General features: G+C 49.7%; 1 long non-coding RNA gene across 1 annotated transcript; it reads left to right on the top strand.

Annotated features, from left to right (window-relative positions):
* The first annotated feature begins 754 nt into the window (after window positions 1–754).
* Window positions 755–6,450, top strand: LOC148042464 (uncharacterized). Its single transcript, XR_015695125.1, has 4 exons — window positions 755–923; window positions 4,755–4,927; window positions 5,506–5,672; window positions 5,884–6,450. It is a non-coding gene; the product is annotated as an uncharacterized LOC148042464 (long non-coding RNA).
* The last annotated feature ends 3,527 nt before the right edge of the window (window positions 6,451–9,977 follow it).

The following is a 9,977-nucleotide window of genomic DNA, read 5'->3' as shown; positions in this document are numbered from 1 at the left end:
GTCCTTGTTTGTCCCTCTCGCCCCCCTTAGTCGCTTCCCTGCTCTTCCTCTGACCCAGCACTTCTACTGCGGTGGTCCTCCTGCCTGGCAGCTGCTTGCCAAGAAGGCTGAAGGGAGGGGCTGCGGGGGAGGCACTAGCCCCCCTCCGCTGAAAGTCCCCTTTCTGCCTCTGTCAAGGGCTCCACTGTGGCCCCTCAGCTCCCACCCCCAATACCCAGATCTTCTGTGTTTGCGGAAGTTGGTCGAGGGTGATGGGGAAAGCTCAGCCCGCCTTCGCCCCCCAAACTACGGAGGGCAACATCTGGGCCAGGTCCACCTTCATCTGCCTTGCGGGAGATTCAAGAGCCCTCCAGATGCATTGAAAGGAGATATTCTTTCCATTTATATAGTATGCAGGAGTCAAAGAAAATCATTTCTATATATTTCAAAATGGGAAATTGTTGAATGACTGGAATTCTTGGAACTCCCTTTCAACTCAATAAATTTTGATAAAGAGGTGAAAGTCGTTCAGAGGAATTTGCTGTTCAGTAACAGCTATTGAATGAGACACCTTTACAAATTAATCCAGGCACTTGTTCCTACAGCTAAAAGTGTGTGTGTGTGTCTGTGTGTCTGTGTCTGTGTTTCTGTGTGTGTGTAGGGGGGGGGGTTCAGGAGTAAGCTGTGGGAACTGTAGTAAAGTAGCAGAAATAACGCAGAAGGCATGTACAGAAAAATTAATAAACACAGAAACCTTTGCCTTCCAACAATTGGCGACCCATGAAGGGACTCAGTTCACCCATCCACCAAGCCGGGCCCGAGGAATCGCTGCTCTCTTGCCGGCTGTGGATGTTTTCGTCTGCAGGACTTCCACGACCCGGCACAGCTAAAAAGGGTAGTAAAAGGAGATCCGGAGTTTGAACTCTACAGCTCCCTGAAAGGAGGTGAGTACCGTTCCAATTTTTTTTACTTAGGGTAACACGGGAGTAAAAGAGTGTGTGCGTGTGCGTGTTTGTGTGTGTGTGTGTGTGTGTTTGTGTGTTGGAAGGCTCAGATCCACAAGTAGCGATCGGAATCCACCTCCCCTGCCTAACCCTCAGCCGCACCTCAGCCTGCTGCTAGTCTTAAAGGACAGTGACCGGCAGGATTGAGAAAGCAGGGGGGGTTCTTGTCGGAGTGTGGAAACCGATTTGCGAAAAGGGATACCAAAGCAGCCGAGCGGGCAACAAGTGGGGAAAAAAATTGCTAAAAAGTAACGATCTGAGTGGGGGGAAACAAATCCCAGGAAAATCGTAGATTGTAGCTAAAGCCCAGAAAAGGTAGAGAAAGGAAAAGAGGAGGTGCGCATACCCGCTGATGACAGAACCCCTCCTGGGTAGCTGTACGGCCGATCCTCCCAAGTCTTTCCCCAGGACTCGAAAACTGTTGGAAAGTCCCTGCGAGTAAGGGCGCAAAAGACCCCGTGTAGAGGGGCGCGAAGGTTCCCGCAGTGAGGAACGTGAAAAGGCCCTCCGTAGGGTGCAAAATGTCCCTCCATAGGGCGCGAAAGAGTTCCCTCCGTAGGGCAAGAAAAACTCCCTTTAAAAGGGAGGGGTGAGAAAAGGTCCCCCAAGGATGCGAATTTTGAAGCGGGGAATACGAAGCGGCAAGCCCGGCAAGGATGAAGTGAACCCCACATCTGAGCGGGATCATGGGAAGCGGTAGCTCAAGAGCAGCCAGGGAAACCCCCCTAGGAGAGCTGTTGGGGGGCCTGAGACGAAAAGCAGATGCCCGTCCTCGCTGGAATGAAAAAAAGGATATATGTAGAGAATATAATATATGTAAAGATATGTAGAGAATGGGCTTTACTCAAGGACGAAACTGGGAGACCAATTTGGCCAAAGAGCTGTTCATTTAACTTTAAAATCCTGAAATCACTTAGACATAGAATTAAAGCTAGGCACTTACCCTACTGGTACTGCTGGGCCGAGCTAGCTACACTTAAAGACCCCCCCCCCCCCGTAGAGAAACCTGTAGAGAAAACGGATAAACGCCCTGAGAAGGAAGAAACAGGAGTAAATTTCATGGCTCCCCTGTTAAGTAAACCAGTACCAGGAAGGAATAGGGGACAGTTAGAGTATGTACTGACACATACCCCATTGTTGGCCTCAGAGCTAGTAATCTGGAAGAGCGACACCCCCACATTCAGGGGTGATCCTCAAACAGTGATACAGACCATAAGGTCCATAGTGGAAAGCCATAACCCCTCATGGGGAGACATGACCCAGTTGCTGCACGTTCTTTTAACGAAAGACGAGCTCCTCAAACTATTTGAAACAACTGGGCTAATTGCCAAACGACCCGTCATAGCTGCGCCGGGGCAAGTAGCCCGGCCAAGGGTTGCTTGGCCCCTACACTGCCCCGATTGGGATTATAACGATGCAAATCACTGGGATGAATACAGTAGGGTGAAGAAAAACCCAATAGAGGCCCTAGAGGAAATAGGGACGGAGCCCCTCAACTGGGCTGAATTTCAAAGGGTCACACAGAGAGAAGTGGAAAATCTGGATGCCTTCTGGGTACGCTTGTCGGAAGCAGCCGCCACATATGCCCGCCCAGACCTCCACTGTCAGAAAGATCAAAGAATATTGGCCTCGGCGTTTGTCAATCAATCAGCTGATGACATCCATGAGCATTTTCACTAGTGGGAGTGCCAGGGCTAGCAGTGCGAATTCCAGAAGTTTCAATAGCCTGGCATGTACCCCAGCAAAAGGTTTAAATCCGACTTCCCAGGCGCTGGATGCCTTGAACAGAGAGCTGCGACAAGTTAGAGAGGCCACCTTGGAGAATCGCGCAGCAATAGACTTCCTATTGTTGAAACATAACCATGGATGCGCGGAATTCAGAGGGCTGTGCTGCTTCAATCTAGATCAAAGCTCTGAAATTGTAGAGAAGGGCATCCACCACTTAAAAGAATTGGCTCAGAATATAGGCCATGACCCACCCTGGTCATGGATTTATTCCTGGCTACCAGACTTCCATTGGCTAAAAGTACTCCTGGCAGGAATCGTCGCAGCCTGTGTCATAGGAGCCCTCATGCCTTGTCTCTGCCATTGCATTCCCCCTTGTCTAGCCTGCTTAAGGACCCACCAACCCTCTCAAGCCCCACAAAGGACAACCAAGCATCGCCAAGCAGCCCTCAGGATGATCCAGATAGACCAGGACTTTCAAGGATACCCAGACGAGGCACCCAACGATACCGAGGGGCGAAAATGATTGACGTCAATTATTTGCCCCAGTTCAGAATGAGGGATTGTAGTAAGGTAGCAGAAATAACCCAGAAGGCATGTACAGAAAAAAATCAATAAACACGCAGCCAGGAGCCACAGCCAGAGAAAGCCCCACACGTAGCCAGGAAAAGGTTACACTCAGTCACAAAAGGAACATGAGAGAATAGGATTAGGAAGTTGGGGGAAAAACCCCAAGTCTAGCAATGACCAGTCGGAATAACACAAACACAAAATCCAATCCCAAGATAACACAAACGTCATGACTATTTACATAGAGCAGACACCTTGGTATAAGCGCCCAAACAGGAAAACACCCTCCTCCGCGTGTCTTAGGACAGGATTAGCCCAAGGACGAGACACCGGACGAACGAAATCCGAAGACAAGAGAATCAAGATCAGAACAATCATCCGGAATAAAAGAACTTTATAAAATCCGAATTTACACAATAGCCTGAAGCAAGAAAATCTATATAAAAGGGGAAACCAAACTGTATATGGTGTGCTGCAGGAATGACAGAGCTGTGTCTCATCCTTCCTATTCGTTCTTTCTTCAATAAAAACTCATAACTTCCAGGCAGCTGTTTTCACGAAACTTTCTTTTAGCCTCGGTGGTGACTCCCAGCTGGGAACAGACCGGAAACCTTTGCCTTCTAGCTTAGTGGAGCTTCCATATGAAGAGGCAGTCTACAACAAAAGAGCCAAAAGATGAGAAATAGGCAGCTTTGGTGATCTGTTGGTAGCTTCCCGGAGGCCTTGGGCTGGTGTTGATTTGTGTAGGAAAGGTGGAGAAGGTGAGCTTGGATCCCAAGTCATCTCCTTGGGATTCTACTGGCTTGATGATGTCATCCTTCCAGGTCAACTGTCTGTTAACTGTCAATCATCTGAGTGAAGATGGCTTTCAGGAGGTAAATAGTCTTCAGAAGGGCTCCTGGGCTCTTCCCAATTTTGTAGCCATCTTCCCAGAGGGTGGGAAATTTCACAGGTGGGAACAGCCGTTTCTTATCTTCTTAGGAAAGAAAAACTGTCCCCAATTTTTTTTCAGGGCAGTTTTCTCTTTAATTCCTAATTGGCATGAAGAGCCTGGTTTAATTACTTTCCATATGATTAGGATCGCATAGCATCTTTATTTGTTTGTTTGTTTGTTTGTCAAACATGTACAAGATGACAAGTATAGGTATGAAGATAAACAAGGGAACAACGGAAATAAATACAGATAAATGGGGTCAGTAAGACAGGGACGGTAGGTGTGCTGGTGTGCTTATGCACGCCCCCTTTACAGACCTCTTAGGAATGGGGCGAGGTCCATAGTAGACCTCTGAATTAAGAAAACCTTCTTAAAATTAGATCAACTCAACATATCTAGTCATGTAAAACCAAAACCAGGTTAAAAGTGAGGAGCTCAAGCCAAGAGTATTATTTTCCCACTCTGGTTTCTTGAGTCAGGGAGATTCTGGAAAACAGGCTTCAGTTGTTCCCTTTACTTACATCCCTTTTTCTCTCTTCTAGGGCATTTCTCAGCTGCTTCTCCTGTTTCGGAGGGAGAAGGGAGAAGGTGAGGGGCCCAGCAGCTGATGCTCCCAGTTCTCCAGCCTGCCGACTGGAGGACGTCACCAAGGCTCCCAAGAGGACATCTGTGACTTTTACTGTGGATGTGGAGCTGCAGAAAAAAGAGCGATGTGGTGAGTTGACGTTTTGGATTGGGCTGGAACATTGAGAGGAAAAGGGAAGGATTTCCTTTAGTCATGGACACCTAGATGTAGGGATATGCAGAATACACAGACCTGCATCTTTGCAGATTCCAGGTGTCACAGAGGGAGGGGTCAGTGGCCAGGCTGTTCCTGACCCACTAATCATCCCTCCTTCTGCAGCTTCTGTCTCTATGTTGACTCCCCACAATCGGCTCTTCTCCTTCCAATTGGCTCTTCTCCTTCCAATTGGCTCTTCTCCTTTCCATTCGCTCTTCTCCTTCCAATTGGCTCTTCTCCTTTCCATTGGCTCTTCTCCTTTCCATTGGCTCTTCTCCTTTCCATTGGCTCTTCTCCTTTCCATTGGCTCTTCGGCGAACCTTGAAGATGGTTTGGTGGCACTTATTCACATCTTGGTGAGTGGGCAGGGAGAATATAGAGCAAGGTTTTCCTGGGGCTTCAGTGAGAAGATGCCTCATGGCCAGGAGACTCCACCAGCTCTGTCAACCAGAGAAATCTTTCATCTGGGGGAGAGCTAAAACGCTGCTGAGCACCTGCATCTCCTTCCCCAGATATCCCCCAAAATGACAGGATTTGAAAGAAGAAGATCTTCACCAAAAGGGAGATCAAAAGTGAAGAGAACGTACTCCATCAAGCTGCCTGTCGTAAAAGGGACCGACAGAGGAGCCAGAAACTATGGGAAGAGGTCCAGGAGAGGATGAAGAAGACAGACCAACCAGTAGGTACTCCTTGGAATTAGAGGACCCCATAGCTAAGCTTTTCTCCCTGGTGTGAATCCCAGTCTCAATGGGGTGCAAAATATTCCCTGGGATGGAGAAAGAATCTAAAGGGTTTCCCCCTCCCTTTCTGAAAGGGAGAACACAGGGGACCCTGGGGGAAAGACACCCCACAGCCCCCCAAACTTAGAACCTGACTCTTTTCCGTTGCAGCAGGAACGCAGCAGCATCCAAGGCCTCTCTTCCATCGCCACTCTGTTTAGGCAGAAGCAGAGTGGGCAAATGGCAAACAAACAGATCCCATCTCTGAAGCTCTTTCCACCCTTCCTGCATCTCCTGTTCAGGGTTTCTCCCTCTGGGAAGCCAGGTGAAGCTCTCCCTGCAGCTCCCACCAAGTCCTCACATTCAGATGGTTTCTCCCTTCTGCAGCCTTTCCTGGGAAAGAAGAGAAGGACTCAATGTGAAGATCTTTCCACATTCCATGCATTGTTCTGCTTTCTTCCTGAGGGGATCCTTTGATGGGAAGGGAGGGATCTCCTCTTCCTGAGACTCTTTCCAGCCTTCGATCATTGAAATGGCTTCTCCTCTTGGTTCTTTGGCTGCTTTTCCTCCTTTGGGGTCCTCATTTAGTTGGAGGGGACTCTCCTCCCAGGTCAAGTACAGTTCCTTGCGAAGACGTCAGATTTGGCTCTGAATAATTCTCATCAACTTCTAGACTGAAATAAAGAAAATCCCATTAAAATACAAGAAGGAGAGATCTGTCTATCTACTTTGTGTGTCTTCTTTTACCAGCAATAATGTATTTCTTCTCTTTCAATTTGTTGAAATTTGAGTTGTTTTCATTTTGACTCTGTCCCAGACAATTTAAGATATCCTTGCTAGGCCATTTGTGCATTTCACAACAGACACAGGTTGGTTTTTGTTTCTAAGTGGGTCCCGCTTCCATTAGGCTTAGAAAAGGAGAGAGGTCAGGAAAGATTGGATTCAAGGGAAAAAAGCGGGTGGTAAACTCCATCTAAGGCTAAATACCAGCATGAGACCGATAGTTGACAAGTACCGTAAGGGAAAGTTGAAAAGGACTTTGAAGAGAGAGTTCAAGAAGGTGTGAAACCGTTAAGAGGTAAACGGGTTGGGTCCATGCAGTCCGCCTGGAGGATTCAACCCGGCGGCTGAGGTCAGCCGTGCCGTGCCAGCGGATCCCCTCCCTCCCGCTGCCCCCTCACGGAGAGGTGGGTTCCGGGAGGGGACTGCCGCCTGGATGGCTCCGGCCCCCGTCGGGCGCATTTCCGCCAGAGCGGTGCGCCGCGACTGGCTCCGGGTCAGCTGGGAAGGCCTTGGACGGGCAGATGGCCCGCTGCCCTCGCTGGGTGGTGGGTGTTACAGCCTGCCAGCAGCAACTCTCGCCACATCCCGGGGCCGAGGGAGAAGACCACCGCCATACCTGCCTATACCTACACCGCCATACCTGCCTAACTGCTATACCTGCCTCCGCCACTGGCTCCCGGCCACCAATCCCACCGCTGTGGATAATTATGGGGGAACTCATTACACAAATAGTCTGCTAGTCAAGTAGATCAATCAATCAGAATAGAGCTGGAAGGAACCTTAGAGGTCTTTTAGTCCTACCCCCTGCTTAAGCAGGAGGCCCTATACCAGTGATGTTGAACCTTTTTTTGCCCCTGTGCCAAAAGGGGGAGGAGCGCAAGGGCGTCCAGGAAACTGAGTGAAGAGATGGTTGGGGAAGCGTTTGGCCAACTCCATCATCCTTTCTTCTTCTGTTGTCCAACTTGTCATCTGCTCTATCCAGGGATGTGAAAGCAGGGGAGGCGGGGCCTCACCAGTGTCATGAGGAAAAGAAAAGAAAAATTAAAAAGAAAAAGGCTAAGGTAGTTGCTGCCAGAATGATTCTGCTTAGTGCTAACTGCAGGGGGAGGCGAGAGAACTACGGGCCTCCTTTGCATAAGGAATTTTTTGCCTTTTAACCCTTGCTCAGAGTTAAAATTCCTTATGCAAAGGAGGCACGTGGTTCTCTGCCTCCTGGTCTGGGAGCAGCAGGTCTTGCCTAAGTTGCCTTTTTCTTTTTACATTTTCATCATGGCGGACAAGAGGAGAGTTGAAATGATCCTCTGACACAGCTGGAAAAGGTGGGTCCGAGGGAGGGGGCAGGAGGGAGGAATTCAAAATTCCAATCATCCATCCCCTATAATATGCAGCTATAAAGTGATATTTGATGTTTGACCGAGTATATAAGTGTAGTAATATGGGACATCATTTTGAAATGGTCAGTTTCCTATAGAAAATTATAGTTATTCTTGAACACTTCCCAAAATTCACTGCAACATGTATGTATTATTTGGTTCACCAGTTGAAACAGAAATAGTTCCCTGAAGAATATTTAAAGTGGTAAAAAGAAGCTGACGTCTTCAAATGAGGAGCCCGGACAAGGTTGGAGCGAGAGTCGCGGAGGCGAAAGGCGAAGAAGGGTGGGGGTGGGGTGCCAAGAGCCCCCTCCCCTTTTTGCACTCCGCAAGCCAGGCCCGCAGCGGCAAGAGGTTCAGCTCCGCTTCTATCACCCCCCCTCTGCTCCAGAGAAGCCAGCCGCGGGTGAGTCTCCGCAGCCCTGGTTCCATCTCCAAGCATCCCCGGGAGGAAACGGTACAGCCCCGCTTCCCTCCTTGGACTTTCCGGGAGCAGAGGACCCGCATTCCGCTCCCCCTTCCAAGCCCCAAGTGTCCAGCCTTTTGCCTCCGCGGCTCTCGCTCCAGCCTTGTCCGGGCTCCTCCTCGGTGGGCCTGCTGGAGCTCTGGGAAAAAGCAACGGGAGCCGAGGCTAGCCACTCGGGGCTTGGAAGGGGGAATGGAATATGGGTCCTCCGCTCCCGGAAAGTCTGGGGAGGGAAGCGGGGCTGGCCCATTTCCTTCTGGGGCTGCAGAGACTTGTCCGCGGCTGGCTTCTCTGGAGTGGGGGGTGTGTGTGATAGAAGCGGAGCTGAGCCTCTTGCCGCTGCGGGCCTGGCTTGCTGAGTGCAAAAAGGGGAGAGGGCCTCTTGGAACATCCCACCCCTCTTCGCCTTTTGCCTCTGCAGCTGTCACTCCAACTTGGGCAGGAACCACCACTCTTCTGCTGCGGGCGGGACGTACTCCTGGTGGCCTGCGGTTCCGGCACCTGCAAGGTGGAAGTATTTGCCCTGCGGGGCAGGCAAAAGCCGAAAGAAAGCGCCCCACCGCTTCTGTCTGACATAGAGGCGCCCCGTGCCCCACAGCTGGGTCAGACATAGCTGTGGGGCGTGGAACACCTCTATTTCGGACATAGCTGCTGGGGGGGGGGCAAAAGCCGCTTTCTTTCTTTTTGCCTCACCAGCCATAAGCTTCACCGCACGTCACTGGCTCTATCTGGCTGGGAGTTTCTTCCCCCTTCCCTGATTCTGACCTCCAGTCCCAGCCTGGAGAGATCATCCTGCAATGCAATGAAGGGGCTGTTGTCATGTTCTAAGTCACCCTCAGCTACATGGGCTTCCTGGCTGCCATCTGCTTCACGGTGGCTTTCCTGGCCAGGAATCTGCCTGGAGCCTTCAACGAAGCCAAGCTGATCACCTTCAGCATGCTGGTCTTCTGCAGTGTCTGGGTGACTTTTGTGCCCACCTACCTGAGCACCAAAGGGAAATACATGGTGGCTGTGCAGGTCTTCTCCATCCTGGCCTCCAGTGCTGGTCTGCTGGACTGCATCTTCATCCCCAAGTGCTACATTATCCTTCTGAGGCAAGACCTGAACAGAAAAGAGCAGCTTACGGACAGAATAAATGTAAAAGCGTGAGACATAAGGCCATGATACTGAAAGAATTGTAAAATTTCCTATTATTTGAAAGAAGACATTAATTATTTCCACTTAGCTAGTATGCAGGAGTCAAAGAAAATTATATCAACATGTTGGGAAATGGTTGAATGAGTGTAATTTTTGTAACTCCCTTTTCAGCTCAATAAATCTTGAAAGTCATTCAGAGGCATGTTCCTTTCCCACTTATTTTGCTTGTCAGAAGGTCAGAAATGGTGATCACATGACCCAGGGACTCTGCAACCATCATAAATACATGCCAGTTGCCCAGGATCTAAATTTGGATCATGTGACCATGGGGATGCTGCAGTGGTCATAAGAGAGAAAAATGGTCATAAATCGCTTTTCTCAGTGCCATTATAACTCTTAAGGGTCAATAGAGAAATAGTTGTAAGTTAAAGACTCCTTTTACCATTGCTAGGAGTTGGTCCTGGATGATTTGGGCCCAGGGCTGCTTTGGGGGCCATAAACTCCTG

This window comes from Thamnophis sirtalis, unplaced genomic scaffold (assembly GCF_051295495.1).
Source record: "Thamnophis sirtalis isolate CommonGarterSnake01/CBP01778 unplaced genomic scaffold, rThaSir2_p1.2 scaffold_15, whole genome shotgun sequence".
Lineage (NCBI taxonomy): Eukaryota > Metazoa > Chordata > Lepidosauria > Squamata > Natricidae > Thamnophis > Thamnophis sirtalis.
The sequence above is the reverse complement of the archived record's forward strand: the minus strand, read 5'-3'. Positions and strand labels throughout refer to the sequence as shown.